Consider the following 23,519-nt stretch of genomic DNA (forward strand, 5'->3'; position numbering starts at 1 on the left):
CGTAATGAGCCACATATGTTGGGAACAGGTGCAAGTGGAAACAGTCAAGTCTCACTTGCACTGGCAATTTGGAAAGTTGGAACATGGAGCAATAGGGCGGCGCTATGTAAAGTATATATTTTAATGGTATGTATGCATTTCGTTACAACGTTTACCCTGTTTTTTGTATGTTACTAAGCACTATAACTAGATGAGCATTATTAACGGTATAAAACTTGATAAATACGCTTTTTACATTTGACACAGATGCTATACGTTTGAAAATATTTTAAATGACACTGCACAGTGAGCTTTCTTTAAAGCCAACCTTTGACTATTGGTACCCTCAATTGCCCCTTCACCTTGTGGCCATACCATCCTACATACCTTTCCGTGTTTCACTCCTACACACAAAGGGGCTTATGCAGAGAGGAACGTTAAAAAATTGTAAAACGGCTATAAAATAGCCAGAGAATTGCCGTTAGTTAAGGTCTTATGCAGTGAACGTCGTTACCTCTTGTTACACATTTCGGCGAGTTCAGATTTGCCTTAAACTCGCCATACCGTAGCGCGAGCTAGATAGCCAACATTGTATGTGTGTGTGTCACTTAGTAGCTGTGAGTGTGTGTGTGTCAGTAGGGAACCTGTGTGTGTGTGCGTGTGTGTGTGTGTGTGTGTTTATTAGATAATATTTTACAAATAAAACAAAAGGCATGTTGTGAGAATACATTAATTATTAACATTGTGCAACTTTGATAACAATATTGAGTTACGCACACACACACGCGCACACGCATACACACACACACACACACACACACACACACACACACACACACACACACAGAAAGGCACACACACACACATGCATACACACAGACACACAGAAACACACAGAAAGGCCCACACACACATGCATACACATACACACACACACACATGCACACACATAGACATGCACCCACACACACACACACACACACATGCATACACATACACATGCACACACATAGACATACACCCACACACACACACACATGCATACACATACATATGCACACACATAGACATACACCCACACACACACACACACACATGCATACACATAGACATACACCCACGCACACACACACACACACACACACACACACACACACACACACACGCACACACACATGCACACACACATACACACACACATACACACACAGAGGAGACATGGATCGGGGCAGAAGGGGGGACAGAGCTTAAGGGGGCGGACCTGGGCCGGCCGCGTCATTGGCAGGGGGGCGTATCGAAGCTAGTTCGTCCTAATTGGGCGAACGGCTCACGTGACCGGCCTGTGTCGGCGGTAAGCGGGGGAATTTAAAATTCCCCCATGTACCCGCGGCACCCGGCACGGAATAACCCAAGGTACCCACGCCACCCGGCACGGAATACCTCCAAGTACCCGCGCCACCCAACACAACATTTGGGGGTATACCACAAGGATCGTGTGTACCCCCAGATACCCTCCCTACCACCCAGCACAGCACCCTATGCTCCATACTCCTCTCCTGTCTCATTTGGGGAAGGAGCCCCACAGACCCTATTCTGTATTGGGATCATTTGGTTACCCCCCCCCCATCCATCTATCTCCCCCCCCCCCCATCTCGCCCTCCCTCCCCCCATCTCGCCCTCTCTCCCCCGCCCCCCCCATCTCACCCTCCCTCCCCCCCTCCATCTCGCCCTCTCTCCCCCACCCCCCCCCCCATCTCACCCTCTCTCCCCCCACCCTGCACGGATCCACCCCCCTGTCAAGGTAAAAACCCTGCGTAATCAAATTAACGACACTCCATGGTCTCTCCGCGTTTGCCGGCCAGGGTGGATAACACGCGTGCCGTGGGCAAAAGTGTTTTTTTACCAACGCCGCGGGCCAGTGATCAGCCCGTCTTCCATGACGGGCAAGTGCCACAGCCTGTGCTTCGCCTGGCATGGATATCTCCGCCGGCCAAGAGCTTGCCCCCCTTGAATATTCGGCCCCCCTTGGAATATTCTGCCCCCCCTGGAATAAACTGCCCCCCCTGGAATGAACCGGCCCCCCTGGAATAAGATGCCCCCCTGGAATAAACTCCCGCTCCCTGTAATAAGCTGCCCCCCTGGAATAAGCTCCCCCCCCTAGAATAAGCTGCCCCCCTGGAATAAAGTGTGGAGACACCACAAAACATGTACAAAAGAAACGTTTATGACAGTCATGATGGGGATGAGTAAACATGAGAACGGCAAAAAACTGCAACTTGCCATCTTTTCCTGGAAACCTGGAACTCGCCATACTATGGCACATATTGGCGTGTTCCAGCGATTCGGAGCTTCTGGAATACCACGCTATATTAGCATGGCGAGTTCCAGGTTCTCGCCACGAGTTTGGCGACTTTTACACCTCTGAAAATTTTTCTGCCCACTTTTAAAAATCGCGCCATTTTCTCTCGAGTTTAAGGATTTCTGGCTAGTTTTTTCGCCAGAAGATGGCGCTATTTCCTTATCTATGCTCTCTGCATAAGCCCCAAAATATTAAAACACAATTGTGAATAGAAATGGCCACAGCATATGTATAAATTAAGAGGACCTTGCCGCCACCATGTATATGTAGGGTTCCAACCAAATTTTACACCAGCTACCTGCTCTGTGGGCCAATCTAAATTCCATAACCAACATTCCAGGAGAGGACATAACCATGTCCTACTGTACATTCACTATTGGATATCAACGCTGATAGTGTCAGACTTAGACATGTACTGTAGGGCCCACTGGGGAATCTGATTGCAGACCCCCTATAGGCTGCCAACAGCTTCCCAGGACTAAAGTCTTGACTTGGGTCCTAGGCTGTTTAGTTGTGGGGAGGACAAAGAGGAGCGTTCTGAGAGGGCAGAAACAGCGACCTGTTTTTTTTAACATGGGTGAAAGTGAGCTCAGCAGGCCCAAATTTCAGGATTGGCCAGGCAGGCCCTTCTCTGGATTTCACCCCCAGAACTACATGGTAGTTGAATGATTGCAACAAGTTTTCCATTCCATAAAACCTTTATACTACCACTTCCTACTTAACCTTTAGTCCATTCTTTTAAGGGCGGAGCCAGGGTGTTACCACCTGCTCAGATCCAAGAAAACTAAAATATTTCACTTTCTCACATCTAATGTCATCTAATGTCCTCTTTGTGCTCTACTCCTCTCCATCAGCTTTTTCCTAATTTCTCACCTCCAGCCTCATGTGGCCTACCATTTATTTCCCCTTAAACATAATCTTTTTCTTGGCATGACCCGCAGTCATGCCATAGTTAGGCAATGGTTTCAGGGCTTTCTTGTTCTTCACCTGAGTAACAGTACGAGGCTTTCGGAAAGTCTAAGAAGTGATTGACAGCACTTGCTGTAAGTTTACCTTGTCAGTTTTTTATTATATATTTATGGATTAGATTTCAGAGCCGAGAGCACTAGCAGAATCAGTGCCAATAGTCGACACCAACTTTTTAAACGTATCTCCTCTACTGCCAGAGTCTATCTGACATTTCAAGATTAAACAGTCTTAAAATTGCTTTTCTCAGCACCATAATAAATATGGGAAGAAGGTACTGTTTTTTTGTCTGCTTCACTTTAAAAATAACATTGTTCTGGCAGGCATGGCAGCAACTCAATACTGTTGCAAAAACACAGCAAAATATAATTTATAAATACGATCTATTTTAGTTGTTTAAAACATGCCAGGACATTTCACACCTTATTAATAGTACTGAAATTTCCATTACACACATGCAATTTTGTAATGTATTGCACAGTGACGAACTGAGGTTTTCAGGGCCCACAGGAAGCCACATAAAAAAACTGACGAATGTAGGCACTTACATACAGTGACAAACATACATTTGGTTAATCTCCTAGTCATTCTGGGGCACATGGCCATTTTGGACCTTAAGGGCCCACCTTATGCAGGGCCCAACAGGGATTTCTCTTGCTATGCCATAGACCATTCGGAGTCTGGATGTATCATATTAAATTAACTGGACATATAAGTGTAGAGGCTTTGGGACTTCGTGGCCCAGTCTACAAATAGTACATTTTATGCATAATAAGACTCTCAGAAGCAAACATATGGACCAAAGCCAAGAATTTTCTGTGGAAGATTTGGTGGGAAAATGCAGGAGATCTCTCAAGCAGACATTAATTGTATTGATTTTATAGGATAATAATAGTTTTGGGAAATTGTGAGGAATTGTGAGGTATGTTTCTGAGCTGAATCCTATCATCAATTGGATACAGAATTAAAAATTTCATTCATATGTTTCCTTAAATCAATTTGCAAGAGCACTTCTTAAAATGTAATTCACCATTTGGTATGAATCTGCGAGTTGATTAGGCAAACCTCTCCCTTAATTGTTATTCAAGTGACTGTGGGGCTTATGCAGAGAGGATAGAGAATGGAAATAGCGCCATCTTTTGGCGAAAATACGCACCAGAGAAGCTTGTCCTGCAGAGAACATGGCGAGATTCACAAAATCCGCCACAGCAGGTTTCTTTACTTTAAAATTTGCCAAACACGTGGCGAGATCGGTAAATTCGCCATGTTAAGATAGGGTGGTATGCCAGTAGCATCGATGCGCTGGAACACGCCATTCTGCCCTATAATATAGCGAGTTCCAGGTCGCCAGAAAAACTTGGCAATTTTGATACCATCTGTAAAAGGAGGTAACGCAGCTTTCAGCATAAGACCATAAGTTACGCCAATTCTGTGGCTATTTTCTTGCCGTTTTGACATTATATAACGTTCCTCTCTGCATAAGCCTCTGTGTTTTAGAGTATTTAAGACCAGTTATATTGGCTGTGAGCCATATGGCTGTGTCATATTTAAGTGGTGGGCAGAGTTAACATTGGAGTTGAAATTGGAGGTGAAGATTGAGGAACATCTGGACTCCACACAACAACTTTGCAATGGTGAAAACTTTACTTTCGATAGACTGTGATTATTTGTACTCTTCCTATCCTCCATTACCTGGGAAGTCTCTCCTCCTGCATCTCACTATGCCCTCCCTATAGCCTTTTCTGTTTCCTGTTTCCTCACTCCTTTGTGAATGTCTCTGTTCTCTCCAACTCCCCACTGCACCATTATATATACACCTCTCTCCCAACAACTTCTTTTCCCCTCAATAAAAAAACACCCACACACATCCTCTATTCACACCGTTAATCTACTCCTTCCTGCTGCTGGGGATCTCCCTGAAGCCAGACACACACACTTGCTCTCATTCATGCCTCACTGCCATCTCCTCCCATGCAAATTGTGTCAACCTTTTCATTTAATACTGACTAACCTTAAAACTTGCCCCACAAATCAAGCATCCCAATAGCCTGCACTTATGGCTATTGCTCCACACACAGTCACTCCTGTCACCCATTGTTACCAAGAACAGCCATCTACAGCACTTATTCCCTCGCCTGTTGTCTCTGTAAGTTCCCATCAAACATTAGATTGTAAGCTCTTCGGGACAGGGATTTCCTTTCCTATTGTCTGATTTTGCTACACTTATTATAGTATTATAATCCCTGTACTGTATTCTTTGTGAAGCGGTGAGTACACTTTTGGCGCTATATAAATAAAGACATACAATACAAGTTTAATTCCATTAGAGTCATCTAGTATGTGTATTTATTTTATCTGCAACAAATGAAATGTTTGCTGATGTTACATATTTCACTTTCTTTGCCCTTTTTACTTACTGTATTGGAATATACTTGATTATCATGCACATCAGATTACTTGCGCTGGCTACAAGGAAATGTATTCTTAAACCTGCTTTGCTAAGTGGTAGTGGTGGAAGGAGCTAGTGTTGGTCTTAATTGGGTGTCTATTGGAAGAAGAAAGCATGGAGCCTTAAGCAAAGTGCAGCATGACCGCAAGGGCCAGGCTCACCCCATCCCCACCTTTTCCTCCTGCCCACTCCTGGTCACCTGCGATACTCCAGAGGAGGGAGGGGGCTGGCTGGATGAGATAAGATGGCCACAATACAGTAGTCCCTATTTGATGCACTCACGGTCAAAAAATGACCGGGTGAAATGGGTGGCTCATTACACTCATTGATCCATATACCAAATAGGAGTAAAAATGTTCTAACCAATAAAATAAAATAATAAACTTTAATAGTATTCAGATAACAACGCCAAAATAAGTGAACATATAGTACATAGTGAAAACTAAAAATGGATTAAAAATCCCCAGCGCCGAGAGGCGCATGCGTGATGGCCACGGGGATGGAAGTGTAAGGGATTAGCTCCGTGCCGCGCTTACATTAAACAATATAAAATCACCCCGAAAATCAATAAAACTCTAATAAAAAGCTCTGCAGCACGAAATAAACACATCAGGATGGCTCCGAAAAAGCCTGCCAGCCAAAAGAAGCAAAAACTGGCTGATGTCAGAGCCTACTTCGGAGGCGCTGGTTCGGGCGGCATAGCAGGAGAAATGGCGCCGGTTTCAAATCCCGACACGGACACAGAGCTAGAAGGAGAGGAGGAAGGGGTCAGCAATCAATCGCTGTTACCGGTTAGACGGTGTGACTTTGAGCGATTATACAATGACCTGAAGTCCCTCCTGCAGGCCGACATTAAGGAGGTTAAAAGGGAAGTCACCAAACTGGGAGCACGAACGGACCACTTAGAACAAAAGGTGGACCAAACTATAAAGGTGGTTAAAAAAACGGAGAAGAAAACGGGGGACCTACAGCGGCAGATCGATGAGCTGAAAGAACGCCAGGAAGATGCGGAAAACCGCGACAGGCGCAATAACATTCGCATAAGAGGGGTCTCCGAGGAGGTGGGCCACTGCGAGGAGTATGTCGCGCGCTGGCTGGAGGCCCTGCTGCTGGACTGTAACAAGGAGGCACTGGCCATGGATCGTTGCCACAGGGCCCTCCGCTACAGACCGCTACAGAGTGAGCAACCTCGGGACATCATCATTAGGCTGCACTTCTATACCACCAGAGAAGCGGTTCTACGCCAAACGAGGGCCCTGCCAAGCGTGGAGTTTGAGGGCAGCAGAATGCTGATCTTTCAGGACTTGTCCCCCGTCACACTACTCAGGCGCCGCAGCCTGCTGCCGGTAACAAAAGTCCTACGGGACCAGAATATACGGTACCATTGGACCTTCCCATTTGGACTGCTTGTGGCGAGGAACGGGAGGTCCACCACAATGAAGGACCCGGCGGAGGGGCCGGCATTCCTGGCTAAGCTGGGCCTGAAAGGGCCCCCAACGAGGGAGACGGAGACTGAGGAGGCACTGGAGCCCGAGTGGAGCGGAGGGGCTGGGCCGTCCAGGGCTACGGGAAGCAGGAAATGAAGGACTATTAGAGCCTCAGAAGTTGCTTTCAGTTAAATAAAGTTGTGCAGATACACTAAATTAAGTTGTCCCCACCTGATAAAACATGGTGCCTACCACACTGGAATGACACGGAAGCTGTGCCACCCCTGGCGAGGAAACACGGTGGAAAAGCAGCCCTCAGAAGAGCCACAAAGTCCTCCAACCAAACTAAAGAAGCGGCGAAAATACCTAGGGAAAATGGTCAAAACTTACCTTGGATCCCTGTTTCGGCGATGGGCGAAGATGGCAGGGGAGATGGCGCCCTCCTCGATCCAGCTTGAGGCGCAGAACCAGGAAGGAGCGAAAGGGCGGGAGGAGAGCGCGCGCTCCATCCTCCTCGAGGCAGAAGCACATAAAAAATGGCGGCCGCCGGAAACCGGAAGTCGTCATCATAGAGAGCCGAAATAGTGGACACCATCTTGGAGGGGGCAGATAGTACAGCCGGCATAAGAAGACGCATAGGAGCGTGACGCGGAGGGCTGGAAAGCCCCCATAGGCATCCAGAACAATGCCGGAGACTGCGATAGAGTAGAGAGTAGGGGAGGGGGGTAAGAGTAGAGGGTAGGGGAGGGGGGTAGGAGAAGAGGGTAAGCGGTAGGAGAGAAATTGAAATGGGGAGGGGGTATAGGAGATACAGAAGGGAGAGGCGCGCAGAAGGTGAAGAAGGGGAGTCAGAGAGTTAGCATAGGGAGGAGATAGAAGGTAGCAGGGAAGGAGATAGGCAGGGGAAGGCAGGAACTGCCACTTCATCGTGACAGAACGGTAGCTGAGGAAAGGTATTCCGGGAAGTTCACAGGGAATTATAGGCCTCAAAACAATAAGCACAGAGAGGTGCGGGGGTTTAAAGTTTACAGTTACAAGTTATAAAAAAAAGTTTCACTTAAAGAGTTAGTAAGGGTGTAGAGAGCGCGGACACGGGGTGGAGGAAGGGACACATACCCCGGAGTTGGCATGGGTCTCAGTTGGGGTCTGAGGGAGGGGATTCCCCTGGAACTCGATAAAGTCCTTGGGGGGCGGAAGGAGGGTTGTGGACAGGGGCCCACGGGAATCGCCACCCCAAAGGCGCTGGACTTGGCTTCAGGACGGGGATGCCCTGGAGCCGACGACAAGTTGTTGTTGTTACCTATTGTAGACGGATGTTCACAGAGGTACACACTTGGAGTCGTTTATAATGTGAAATTATAATAAGGCTTTATTGTGCCTTTTCCTTTTCATCAGGAAATTCATCCAAACACAGGGGGGGAACAAAGCTTCTATTCACTTGGGAGTATTTCTAGTGAAACACTATGCAATAATTCACATCTCCCTTAGTCAAGCAGTTCTCGCAGCCCCAAAACATATAACATGAAATAAGCAGATATAAGCAATCTCTTAAGAATAAAAGTCTTATCTGTTTCTTGGAGGGAAAATCTCACTTCCTGGTTCAGCTTCAGGTGCAGTAGTTTTCCCTGTGTCTTGAAATCAGCTCTGCTGTGCAGAGCTCAAGACTGGTCAGCTCCAAGGGTCAGCTCTCAGTCAGAGCTAGGGAGTCACTTCCTGTCTCAAAGGCAGGCTTTTTGTAAACAATCTAATCAGGCAGGTGGTGTTTAGTAATTAACTACCACACTGCTAGATTAAAGGCACATTACTGAACAGGGATAAGTCCCCTGTTACACCTATGTACTTGTATTCATGTTGTGTTCTCCCCTTTGTTTTCCCCTTTGGATTCTCCTTGTGTGTCCCACCCTGCCACCCCCATCCCACCCCCTCCCGTCCCGGAAGAGTGAGGACGATGTAGAAGAAAGAGAAAGAGGAGCCGAAAACAGCGCACCGCCAGCAAGGGGCAGAGCAGCCACGAAATCTAGTGACAGAAGCAGGGCGAGAGTAAAGCGTGATGAATTCTGAGATCAGGTGCATTTCCCATAATGTCAAAGGCCCAGCAAAACGTAAGTTGGCCTTTAAAGATTACAAACGTCACAAAATTGATATAATCTTTCTCCAAGAGACCCACTTTTCCAAGGTTAATTTCCCAAAATTCCTAGATCAGGACTTTAAATCAGTTTATCTAGCATCAGCGTCAGAAAAGAAAAAAAGTTTAGCCATAGCAATTCACAATAGAATATCATTTAAGGTTGATAAGAAAGTAGCAGACGGGGTAGGTAGATTCCTTATTCTTGTAGGATCCATTCAAGATCAGCCCCTTACGCTGGTGTCAATTTACGCACCATGCGAACAGGATGTAGAATTTTTCTCCCGGTTTTTCCGGAAATTGCATAAAGAAGCGAAGGGTGCAGTGATCATGGCAGGGGACTTAAACAGGACGCTAAACCCCAACTTGGATCGATGCACAGCAGCTAATCTCCCCCTCAGACAGGACGTACTAACGATTACCCAAGGACTGAGAGACTGCCAATTAGTGGACATATGGAGAGAGCAACACCCAGAGACTAAGGACTACACATTCTTCTCCCACCCCCATAACCGTTACAGCCGAATAGACTACTTCCTTGTGTCTAATAGACTGGTTCCAGTGGTCTCCCATACAGGGATACACTATATTTCGTGGGTAGACCACGCACCAATAGAGCTTAGGTGCTCTCTAAATTTGCTAGACAGGCCTGGAGAAGGATTGAGACTAAATGAGCTGCTATTGAAAATACCGACAATTGAGAGAGAGGTCAGAGAAAAGATAAAGGAGTATTTTAATGAGAACGAGGGTAGTGTGACATCACAAGCCACATTGTGGGAGGCCCATAAGGCTACCCTCAGGGCATCTCTTATGTGGCTAGCAGCTAGATGCAAAAGAGAACAGGAGCGCCAGACAAAAGAGCTGCGGGAGAAATTGACATCTCTCACAGCAACGCATAAAAATTCCAAACGCGACTCTACCCTGAATGAATTGTTAGATATCAAACATCAGATAAACATACGACTAGCCTCCCAGGCTGAGAAGGAGTTGAGTTGGACCAAATGAAGGTTTTTCGAGAAGGCGAACAAGCCGGACACACTCTTGGCTACTAGACTTAGAAATAAAGTTCCAAATTACCACATTCAATCAATTCGCACGCAGGGGGGGGGGGGGTGAGCTTACTTCTAATACTAAGCGGATCGTAGAGGAATTTAAAACCTACTATGAGGCGCTCTATGATGGAAGTAAGGTCATACACAATCAGAAAACGAGGGACAATCTTTGGGAATTCTTAAAAGGGGCGAAATTACCAACATTGAGCAGAGCGGAGGGAGAGGCGTTACAGAACGACTTCTCTTTAGAAGAGTTAACAGAAGTTGTAAAGTCCTTAAAGCCAGCCAAGGCACCCGGCCCAGATGGCTTCTCCAACTTATATTATAAAAAATATTTGAAAATACTAGCCCCGCATATGCTAAAACTTTTTAATTCGGTCTTAGAAGGGGCCTCGTTCCCAGCTCAGATGCTTCAGGCGTCTATCTCCCTGATCCATAAACCTGGGAAGGACCCGGCGGACTGTAGGAGCTACCGGCCCATCTCCTTAATTAATACGGACATCAAAATTTTCTCCAAGCTTATAGCGAATAGAGTGGGTACTGTCCTCCCCAGGTTGATTCATCCAGATCAGGTAGGGTTTATCGGAGGAAGGCAAGCAGCAGATAATACCAGATGAATAATCGATTTGATCTGGCACAAAAACAAACACAAAACATTCCGTCAATGGTATTGAGTCTGGATGCGGAAAAAGCCTTTGATAGGATCGATTGGCCCTATTTGAGTGGGACGCTAGAGGCATTTGGCTTTGAGGGACGTCTCTTGGGAGCCATTATGGCACTGTACGAGGGGCCGGCGGCAAGGGTGCGACATCAGGGCTTTCCATCGGAGCAATTTCAAATCCGTAGTGGCACAAGACAGGGTTGCCCGCTGTCCCCCTTGCTGTTCGCCCTGTGTATAGAACCCTTGGCGGCACACGTGAGAAGAAGCCCAGACATATCGGGAATCTCACTAGAAGATCAGACACACAAGGTGGCGCTGTACGCGGATGATGTGATCCTGACATTATCCAATCCCCTTACCTCCCTGCCCAATGTTTTCTCAATTCTAAGGAGATTTAACCAAATTTCCGGGTTCAAAATTAACCAGGCCAAGTCGGAAGCCCTCAACATAAATTTACCTAAACCAGTAGAAAAATTAATTGGACTAAACTTTAACTTTAAGTGGCAACCCTCTATGATCAAATACCTAGGGGTATATCTTACAAAAGAATACAAAGCATTGTATAAGGCAAATTATCCCAAGTTGTTCAAGACTCTAAGATAGGATATCAGGAGATGGGCGGAGTGTGGCATCTCTTGGATTGGAAGAATTCACAGCATGAAAATGAATCTCCTGCCAAGGGTGCTATACCTTTTCCAAGCCCTCCCGATCCCCCTGCTGAAAGAGGATATACTCTCGCTACAGTCTACGATAACGAGGTTTATCTGGAACAAAAAGGGCCCGAGAATTAAAAAAGACATCTTGAGGAGGCCGACCTCGAGAGGAGGGTTGGGGGTGCCTTGCTTGCTTGCCTATTATGAAGCAGCTCAATTAAGCCAAATTGTACAGTGGCACGCAGACCCGAAATTTCAGAGGTGGGTGGCACTGGAAAAAGCATGTTGCGCACCTTTAGAGCTGCACAACCTAATTTGGATCTCCAAAAAAAAACGGTCCGGACTGCGGATACCGCTGAAGGCCACTTCCTTGAAGACTTGGGAGGCAACCAAATTTAGATGTTCTCTCACAACGCCAAACTCCTTGATGACGCCCATTTGGGGCAACCCAGAATTTGCTCCAGGCATGGATAGATCTAACTTTGCAATGTGGATTCAGTCAGGGTATCTCCGACTAAACGATCTGGAGGGCAGAAAATTCATCAAAACTTTTGACCATATCAAAGAGAAAAAAATATCCCTAACGCTGAATTCTTCAGATACCTCCAGATCAGGGCATTCTATAATAAAGCCCCTATTAGGCCCCGCAGAACAAATTTCGAGCAGATGTGTTCAAGAGGTACGGACACGAGGGGACTAACCTCTAGAATGTACAAGGAAGTGGTCTGTCCAGGGACAGAGGACGAACCCAGACTTAGCTACATGAGACAGTGGGAAGAGGATTTAGGGGAAACATAAGAGGACGAGGACTGGACAGGATCCTGCAGGCAGCAGCCAAAAGCTCTATCTGCACCACGTTAAAGGAGAACGCATACAAAGTCCTGATGCGCTGGTACTACACCCCGACTTAACTATCGAAATTTGTCAAAGGCTATTCACCGCTCTGCCCAAAGCGGTGTGGTGAAAGAGCGGACCTGCACCACATGCTGTGGTCTTGCACGAAGGTGGCTCCGATTTGTGCAGAGATTAGAGATTGGCTGCAAAGACTGTTAGGCGTGGAGGTCCCCCTGGATCCATGGCTGTTCTTATTGGCAGGCGGACTCGGGGGTTCTTGAATGCAACACATAAATTGATCACACACTTGGCGACCGCCACCAGATGCGAGATCGCAGCATTGTGGAAGCAACCAGATATACCAATTATGCCCAAAATCAGGAATAGAATTTGGTTCGTCTGCCGGATGGAACAGTTGACAAGTTTAGTTAACGACACCGGCTCAAAGTTTCTAAAAGTTTGGTCGCCCTGGTTGGCCCAGACAGACATCCCGGGGGTTGATAGTGCCACAATCTTGCAATGATAGTCAGAAATGCGCTCTCCGGTAACCAAACGGATCCACGACCACATAGCGACAGTAACAGAGAGAGGCAGGCAAGGACTCAGGGATCCCGGGAAACCCCGAATAGATAAGTTAGATATTCCCCAGCGTAGTCAGAACCAAACATACGTCAGGAAGACGGGACAGCTAGGTGGCTGCCCCCCAACCGTCGATTAGATCGCCCCTCACTCATCCCCCCTCTCCCCCCCCCCCCGGTTACCCTGTGGTCTCGTCTCCCGGTATGTCTTGTATGTCCTGTATGTTAAACCCCGGAAGTTGTTAGAGGAAATGGGTGGTTATATTGAAGCCAATGGGATGTGATACCATGTATGTACTGAATCACCTAATAAAATTGAAGTTCTAAAAAAAAAAAAATCCCCAGAGCCGAGGAAACAAAGTACATTTTTCCGATACAAAATTAATCGTACTAAAAAGAGACCACCAATTCAAGTTTTGGACTCCTCCACTGAATGGGAGGCCTCGGCAAGTGAGGCTGAATCAGATACATTATCACATCACTTTGATAGTACTCACCCCAAATACAGCTCCATGCCCTCTACCTCTTCCCTATATACCACCTCTTTCTTAGAACCCATTACAGCGTCCCAGGACTAAGAAGACAAGAAGGGGGTCGTGTAGACCAGCGGTGCGCAAACTGAGGGGCGCGCCCCCTTGGGGGGGCGCAAGATTATGTAGGGGAGGCACGGGCTGCTTGCAGGGAAACCTGGTGGCGGGCAGAGCTGTGCACGGGCGGCCAGAAGCTCCGTGCTGAGGCTACTTCTTTGTGTCTGTGTCTGCCTGCAGAGGGGGCGGGGCTTCTCTCTGCACACAGACAACCCCTCCTTCTCTTTCTGTATGCTTCCCGCACAGTTTTCAGCAACATGGGGGGTTGGGGGATCGGAGCATATTGCCCCCCCCCCGGGTGAAATTGTGTGACTGATTGTGTGTGTGTGTGTGTGTGTATGTGTGTGGTGATTTGAGTGTGTGTGTGTGTGTGGATTGTGTGTGTGTGTGTGTGGGGGGGGGGATTGAGTGTGTGAGTGGGGGGGGGATTGAGTATGTGTGTGTGTGGGGATGTGTTTGTGTGTGTGTGTTTGTGTGTGTGTGTGGGGGGGGGGGCATTGTGTGTGGGTGTGTGGGTGTGTGTGGGGGGGATTGTGTGTGTGTGGGGGGGATTGTGTGTGGGGCAGATTGTGTGTGTGTGGGGGGGGGGATTGAGTGTGTGTGTGTGGGGGGATTGAGTGTGTGTGTGGGGGGGGATTGAGTGTGTGGGGGGGATTGAGTGTGTGGGGGGGAGATTGAGTGTGTGTGTGGGGGGGGGACTGAGTGTGTGTTTGGGGATTGTGTGTGTGTGGTGGGGTGTGTGTGTGGTGATTGATTAAGAGAGTGTGTGTTGTAATGCAGTGGTGCGCAAACTGGGGGGGCAATGAGGCGCAAGATTATTTAGGGGGGCACAGGCAGCGTGCGGTGAAAAATGGGTGCGTGGGCCGGCAGACGCTGTGCGCGGGAGGACAAAAGAGCTGTGCGCGAGGGGCGGCCAAGAAGATGTGCACGGGCGGGCAGCCGAAGATGTGTGCGGGTGGCTGAACAGGGTAGTGCAGGTGGCGGCCACATGATGGTGTGTGTGTGCGCACGCGCAGGGGCTTCAGAGATAGGGGGAGGAGCACGCCCGAGCTCGGTGAAGTCAAACGCCCCTCCCGGTGTCTGCCCTGCAATAGCGCTGTGGTCCTGCTCTCCTCTGCTGGCAACCTGGTTCGCTGCGATCCTCTGCAAGTGAAAGGGTAGGCTGCCACTATATCAATCATACTATGAATGTACAGAAATAATGTAAAAAAACTGTGAAAACACAACATTGAAAACGGAAAAAAATAAATAATACTGTAGGTAGGAGTGTGGATGACAATGGGGATAGCAAGACAAAAAAGCAGGGAGGGGAAGGAAGAAAAAAAGCAGGGGGGAGAGAAGGAAGGGAGGTAGCAAAGAGGTGGATGAATGCCCGCCCAAAAGTATTGCCTTTGTGCATGTACGCTCTCCGAAGCTTGGGGAGACTAACAAAATAGACTTTGAAGTGTGCTCAGCAGCTGTTAATACACACACACAAACACAGACACACACAGCCACACACAAATAGCCCCGATCCACGCTTGCAAAATTATGCAGGACACCCTGTGCTCATGCTTGGAGAGTTGGTGATGTCACCGCTCTCAGCGGCAGCGTGGACGCAGCCTAATTTTGCAAGCGCGAGCTGTTGAAATATGTAAGTATTTAGACATATTTGGATTTATATTGTATACCGTTTAATAAAGGTTTTTTTCTTCATGTGATTTTGATTACATCAGGCAGGGGGGGCCCGAGAAATTTTATGGATGAAAAGGGGGGCTTGGCATAAAAAGTTTGCGCACCCCTGGTAGACGATCTAAAGGACAGAAGCAAATGGGGCTATGTAGAGAGGGGGGTGAAGAAATCCAACAAGAGTGGTCCCAAAGCTTATCACAAGTAATAAACCTCTCCTGTAAGGTACATAATTCTGATCATCTTTCAGTCTTATCAAAAGGACTTACCTTCTGTCCAACAAATAGGATGGATACCTTCTAATGTATTAAGGACTTCTGTTTTTGCGTAAGCTTTGCTTACATCAATTCTTTAGGAGACACCAGATATTAAATAGCCTTATTATGTCTCAGGAACATTTTGAATATAATGATCTTTCAGGTAATGCAGAGTATGGTTTAGGAAAATGAGACCACAAGGGCAGGGTTCATTTACAGACTTACGTGGTAAATCCACCTTAACACCAGCAACTGAGACCAGTACAAACGTGGATGTTTTCATGCAATTGGTGTAACGCGTAGCTCACCACAAACCAGATGCGCCCGCGAGGCTGAGGTAGGGAATTGTATTAAACGCCAACCCACAACTGTGAGGGCACGTGTAGAGTAGTCTTGCAAGCCGGGTCAGTAGTACATAAGGCAGAATAGTAGTTTATACTTGCCGGGTCTGGATTGGAGAGCAGCGGATTGTTGGGGTACTTAGCGGGGGTCAGGATTGGAGAATGGAGGATAGTCGTTGTGAGAGTAGCCGAGGTCAGGTTTGGAGAGTTCGGGATGGTCATACGTAAGCTGGGTCAGGAGAGGAGAGATGCGGAGTCCAATAAGTGAAGCAGGGTAAGGCAGCAGCAGGATCAAGGCACAAGGAAGGAATGCAGCAGGACACAGTGTCACACACGGTTATGCTCAGCAATGAGTGACTGAGCGAAGCAGGTATATAAGGAGCCTCCCCCAAATAGTAAGCCAGGGTGGAGCAAAAAGGAGAAAGCTGATAGGCTGCTGGGTCGCGCAGGTGCGCCCTATTGTGTGGCCAAATTAGGTTTGGAGGCAGAGCTACGTCCCACGTGCGTCACTGACGTCAGGGGGAGGTGAACCGATCGCGCGCCACTCGTGCACCACGCATGCCCATCATCCGACCGGGAACGGGTCCAGAGGAGACCTGTCCCACACGCGTCACCAATGTCGGGGGGTGGCAACTTGATCGCGCATCACTCGCGCACGTCTGTCATTAAAGCAGGGGCGGAGCCTGGGAACAGATCTGGAGGGGAGGCTGGCCAAATGGACGCGCCGCACGTTAGACCGGGTGCGGAGACTTTATGTGGAACCTGCGGAGGGAAAGACCGCGCCATCCACACGCACGTGTAACGGGGTCGCCGTGATATCGCGCATTCCTGAGTATCAGTCGAGGTTGAGAGGGTAAGATTGATAGGTGGATTCCAACCACCAGAATGGCGAATCCTCACAGTACCCCCGCTCTAGGAGCGACCTCAGGGCGACTCCATAATGGTTTGTTCAGAAATTGCAAATAAAACAGGCGGACTAGCCTGGCTGCGTGAATACGGTGGCTCGGAATCCAAGACCTTTCTTCTGGGCCGAATCGCCTCCAGTGCACTAGATAGTGTAACAAGCCTCTAGAAAAGTTGGAGTCCAGAATGGACTGTATCTCGTACTCGGGTTGACCTTGCACCATATAAGAGGGAGTAGGTGAGACTGGAACTGAATGCACATTCTGGACAACTAGCTTGAGTAAAGAAACATGAAAAACTGACGGAATCCTCATAGACAAACAAACAGAGAAAAGAAACCTAGTTTTGGGCACTCTGATACATCTAATGGGTGAGGTAAGAAAAATTGAAAACAACTTTAATAAACCACTATTAAAATATTGGGGATTAAAACGAGTATTAAATGCTAGGATCCTAAATTCTGAACATGTAATACCAGGTTCTGGATCAACGATAAGGATGACAGGAACACTCAACAGGAGTAAAGAAACATGAAAAACTGACGGAATCCTCATAGAAGAAGGCAGAGAGAGCCGGTACGTGACCGGATTGATCCTTTCAGCGATAGGGAATGGACCGAGAAATCTGGGTGCGTATTTTATGGAAGGGACTCTTAGCCTGATGTTTCTGGATGACAGCCAGACCATGTCGCCAAGTCTGAAATCCTGAGCTGGTCTGCGGTGGCGATCTGCCTGGGTCTTCTGCCTATTGGTGGCTGTCCTGATGTTTACCTGGACCTTTTTCCAGAGACTCTGCAGCTCTTTGATCCTGTCATCTGCCGCTGAGACCCCCGATGAGGAAAAAAAAAGAGTAGACGGGTGGAACCCGTAGTTCACGAAAAAAAAGGGAATTACAGGGTTGATCCACTACGTGCGTTGTTATGAGCAAACTCTGCCCAGGGCAAGAGGTCGGACCAGTCGTCCTGCGAATCGGACACAAAACATTGTATGTATTGTTCTAGGAGCAAAACAAATATAATCACTGCACTTCTCCATGTGAGGAGCATGCAGCTAGTGAAGGATTTGGCCATACAAATGTGCAAAACAAAAAGTGAATCCCTGCGCTTCTCCCTTTGGGATAGCAGTCAATGGGGAATATATATATATATGTATAGTGTAAATACCTACTGTATAAGAAAAAAGGAAACTTTTGCTATACATCCTTTGATCAAATAATGCCACTACTGCTAACCACGTCAAGGTAAGTCTCATTATAGCAGGTCCCTACGCTAAATACATACTAGTGTTATGTGAAATAAGCCCAGAAGGGGTTAAAATATCAAAGCATATGCTTATATAACCTAGTGCAGTTAAAAACTGGTATATAAGTGAAGTGAAATAATGGGACCTTGCTGGGAGATTATATACCTGGAAGAGGAGGGGCTGGCCTGCCACAAACTGCTCAATAAGCAGTTGCAGGTGATTGGCTAAATATATTAAATTACACCATAGTAGTGTTGCCCTCTAGGAGCGTCCTGCTAAGAATTAAAATCGGCCCAACAAATAATGTAAAACAAATATAATTACTGCGCTTCTCCATGTGAGGAGCATGCAGAAGGATTTGGCCATACAAATGTGCAAAACAAAAATGTCCCTACAATGTAGGGAAGAAGTGTTAAGGCAGTCCTCGGGAACCGTAAGGTCAGCAGGAATGTGGTCCTGTTGGAGGACGTTGTCCTTAAGAGCGTTGAAGGTGGTAGCAGAAATGATACATTTGGAAGGAAGAATGGGGTTTTGTTGGTCCTCGGATTTGTCGTCCAGAGAGAATTGAGAGAAAGGGCGTCTGCCCTGACGTTCTTGGTTCCGGGGAGATAGATTATAAAGTTGAATCTTGAAAAGAAGAGTGACCATCTGGCTTGGCGGGCTCCCACGTGACGTGCTCCCTCAATGTATAATACATTTTTGTGGTCAGTCAGAATTGTTATGGGATGTTCCGTACCTTCCAGAAGGTGTCTCCATTCTTCAAGTGCTAGTTTCATGGCCAGGAGTTCATGATTACCAATATCGTAATTACATTCAGCAGAATAATTTTTTTTAAAAAGAAGGCACAGGAGTGCCACCTGGACTGAGGACTCTTCCTCTGGGAAAGAATAGCGCCAACTCTAACATCCGAAGTATTGACTTCGAGGGTAAATGGAAGTTTGGGATCAGGAAGGATAAGAATTTGGGTAGACACGAACGCCTTCTTTAGACGCGAAAAATACTAGATGGCCATGGGTGAACAAGGATAAGAATTTGGGTAGACACGAACGCCTTCTTTAGACGCGAAAAATACTAGATGGCCATGGGTGAACTTTTTTTATGAAGTTGTAATTTACTGAAAATTTACTCCTTTTTTAGTTAATGCAGTGAGAGGAGACATCAAAGAAGAAAAGTGCGATAATAGTTAGAAAATACTAGAAAACGTTGAATGGCTTTCAGAGTGGTGGGTTGAGGCCAGTCCAGTACGGCTTTGACTTTTGCAGGATTCATGGTAAAGCCAGTATTAGAGATGATATATCTTAGAAAAACGGTAGAAGCTTGATGACATTTACATTTTTCGAGTTTGGCAAAGAGCCGGTTTTCCGTAACGGAAGATATACTTGTTTTACGTGGGCCATATGTTCCTGTCTGGATTTTGAAAAAATCAAGATGTCATCCAAGTAAACGATTACGAAAGAATTTAGAAGGTCCCTAAAAATGTAATTGACAAAGTCTTGAAACATGGCTGGGGCATTACACAGACCAAACGGTATGACCACGTATTCATAATGTCCATCTCTGGTATTGAATGCAGTTTTCCATTCGTCGCCTTGACGGATCCTGATGAGATTATAGGCCCCGCGTAAATCTAGTTTGGAGAAGATATTAGCACCTTGTAGGCGATCAAAGAGCTCCGATATGAGAGAAAGTGGATAGAGATTTTTAATGGTATTTTATTAAGGCCCCTGTAGTCAATGCATGGCCGTAAAGATCCGACTTTCTTCTTCACAAAGAAGAATCCGGCACTGGCTGGAGAAGTGGATTTACGGATGAATCCTCTCTGTAAATTTTCAGCAATGTATTCCCTCATGGCATTGGTCTCGGGCATTGACAGTGGGTAAGAAGTCCTTCTGGGCGGAGAGGTACCATGAAGTAAGTCAATGGGACAATCAAAGCTGATTTTTCTTAGGGCTCTGGAAAGAAGACCTCCTGGACTTGTTTGGGCAATCAGCGAGATAGTGCCCATCATTTCCGCAATATAAACAGAGATTTTCTGTTCGGCGTCTATTCCTTTCCCCAGTTGCGATAGGTCCCCACAGTGTATTTACTTGAATCGGCTCCTCCTCAGTCTCCCTGGAACGTCTTGGTGTACTGACATCTCTAAACCCGGGGTTGCTTGGCATGAACCCGTCTCTTCAATTGTCTTTCCATAAGCCTGCGATCGATTTGGATGCATAAATGGACAAATTCTTGAAATTTCTCTGGGGGCTCCACCCGGGCTAGTTCGTCTTTAACTTGCTCCGAGAAACCCTGCTGAAAATGATATCTCTGCGCGGCCTCATTCCACTCAGTATCGTTAGCCCATCTGCGGAATTCAGCGGCGTGCTCAGCTGCCGAGCGTCATCCTTGACAAAGATTGTTCAGAGTTGCCTCAGCGGTTGCACTACGATTTGGGTCATCAAAAATAAGACTCATAGCTTTGATGAACTCCTCTAGATCCCTTAGTAGTGGGCTATCCTGTTCTAACATAGGGGAGACCCAAGCAAGGGCCTCATCCTTGAGCAGGGTTATGATCAGTCCAGGAAAAAGGAGACCAAAAGCGCACCAGCACAAACGGAGCAGGAAGGACCCAAAACAGAAAATGATTAAAAGGGCACTTTAATGTGACAAAAGACCCATCCAACGCGTTATGAACGTCACAGCGTTCTTTTTCAAGGATAAAACACAATGTGATAACATCCATTATATACCCTCTTACCTGTGGGCCGTTTCGCGCCAAAAAAAGGGAACCTGATGATGTCATGATGCTACGTGCGTCATCGCACATGCGCATAGTGACTCAGTGCCGATCTAAGGGCAAAAGGACAAGTCATAGTTTGTTGTTTATCTCATAACATGTGGTTGTGGCAAGAGGTATGTGGGGAGAACGATTAGAGCCCTTAAGGTCAGGATGTTAGAGCACTTGAGGCTCATAAGATTGAAAGACACCAATCATCCTGTTTCCAAACATTTCACGGAATGTGGTCAGGGAGGATCAAGCAATTTTTCCTTTCTGGGAATTGAATCAGTCAATTGTAAATCTAGAGGAGGTGATCATGTCAACCTTCTGAACCGTAGGGAGGCATATTGGATTTTTATTCTCCAAACACGCTTCCCTATGGGTCTGAATATTGACTGGCAGTTAACCCATTTCTTGTAATGTTTGACAATTTTTAAACAATCTTTTGTACTTTAGGTCAATTACGTTCAGCGAATAAGGATTGAACAAATTAGCCCTTTGAATCTTATAAAGTTTTACAAAGTTTATTACAAAATTGGTTCTTTGATGTATTGTGTTGATAATACCCTATACAATGTGCTTTATATATAATATTTGTTGTATTTCCCTGGTTCCTAGGATTTAGTTTTACAATCTGTGTTATGCAGTACTTATGTTTTAACATATATATTTTTTAAGTTATTTGTTTGTTTTAAATTATTTCCTAATTATGTTTATACGCTTTCTATATTCTTATTCTTCCCTTATGTGTCAGTATAAGTTGTTAATTAATATGTTTTTTTCATTATAGAGTGCTTTTTCCCTTTTCTATTTTCGCATGTCTTAGCATTTGTATTTTAGTTTTGTTTATGTTTATCTCATCGCAATGCGCATGCCCAGTGATTAGCACTGTATGTATGTGGTAGGGATGTATTGTATTAGTGGGGCAGTGATTTCCTATGACTTGCCCTTATCCAAGATGGCCACACTGCCTGTGGTACATCCTTTTACCCTTAGATCGGCACTGAGTCGCTCTGCGCATGCGCGATGACGCGCGTAGCGTCATGACGTCATCAGGTTCCGTTTTTTGGGCGCGAAACGGCCCACAGGTAAGAGGGTATATAATGGATGTTATCACATTGTGTTTTATCCTTGAAAAAGAACGCTGTGACGTTCGAAACGCGTTAGATGGGTCTTTTGTCACATTAAAGTGCCCTTTTAATCATTTTCTGTTTTGGGTCCTTCCTGCTCCGTTTGTGCTGGTGCGCGTTTGGTCTCCTTTTTCCTGTATTGCATAATTGTAGCTGCACAGCCTGCCTACCTGCTACCAGGATGTGAGTATTGCTTATTTTCAGGGGAACCTGCCGATGAGACTGAGGGTGAGTGGGCTTGTACCATCTACCACCTGTCTTCAGGAGGATAGTACCCATACTATTACACATTAAGTACTATGTTAATTATTAGTACCCTGGTTTAGTGGTTTGTTTTATTTTTGTTCAGTACACCTGCATTTGAGCGCTTCAGCTATTTTTCTACATTGCAATATACTGTATACAGGTTGGAGCTGCACATGCATAGGTTTTTTGGAGCTTAATTTTGACTTTACAAGGAAGGTCCCTATTTTTATATTTTTGCTATTTATGCTTATTTTTACTGTTACTTTTTTGTGGCCTCAGTACCCCCGTTGTTTTCCATTATATCGCTATGGAGGAACCAGGGGATAATATGGATGAATTAGAAGATATTTCAAGTACTTACTTCTTCAATAATTGTGATGATACACAAAGAAAAAAACAAGCTTTACGTGTGTTTGACAACATTGTGGATTTGAATACCACTGATATCTCTGACCTCAAAATCCATTTTCAAAAATTGGAAATGTTATTGATTCATAAAAACCGCTTGTGGTGGGACATTATAAGCCTGGAGAACTATGCTAAATGTAAAAGGATCCCAAAAGGGTTAAGGGTGGAGAAGGCCCCCTCTTTTGGCTTTCCAGATGTGGATTTTGAAAATAGATGGGTGGCAGCCTTAAATGACTGCTCCTTTCGCTTAATGGAGTTAACAGTGACACAGAAAATGAAGCAGAAAGATCAGCTTGATATTCAAATCAATGAACTACAGAAAAATCTATATAGTTTCAAAGGTTTAAAGGGCTTTAAGGAATTTGATCTTATTCTCTCCAAAACGGTAAAAGATGTGGAATGTGGTATCATGTCTAAGAAACACAGTAAATATGATAGGGACAGATATGACTATGAAAAGAACCACGTTTACCATTGGCAGAGGATAAATTCCATTCAAGATAGATCAAATAAGAAAGATAAATCATTTATTCAGTTCAAGTCTACTCCCAATAAGTCTATTTTAAAGTCCAAGAATGTGGATTATCAGAGTGGCGAATCTGATGTTTCAGATGCAGAGACTGCCTCTACCTCTCATTCTGTATCTTTTGTCACTACGTTTAAAAATGATGATCATCGTGGTCGTGGAGCTCCCTCTAGAGGGCGGGGGAGGGGTGGTTGTATCTTCTGGGGCCAGCCACCTAGGTCTGGTCCTGGTCCGGACCAGTCCCATGATACTTTTTCTTATCAAACTGACAATTATCAGAGACAGCACCAACAACAAAAATCTTTCCCTTTATTTCAAAAGGACACAAGAGAATCAGAAGAGGGAAGAGGGGGGGGGGGGGGAGGAGGAGG

The sequence above is a fragment of the Ascaphus truei genome, chromosome 5 (assembly GCF_040206685.1).
Source record: "Ascaphus truei isolate aAscTru1 chromosome 5, aAscTru1.hap1, whole genome shotgun sequence".
Taxonomy (NCBI): Eukaryota; Metazoa; Chordata; class Amphibia; order Anura; family Ascaphidae; genus Ascaphus; species Ascaphus truei.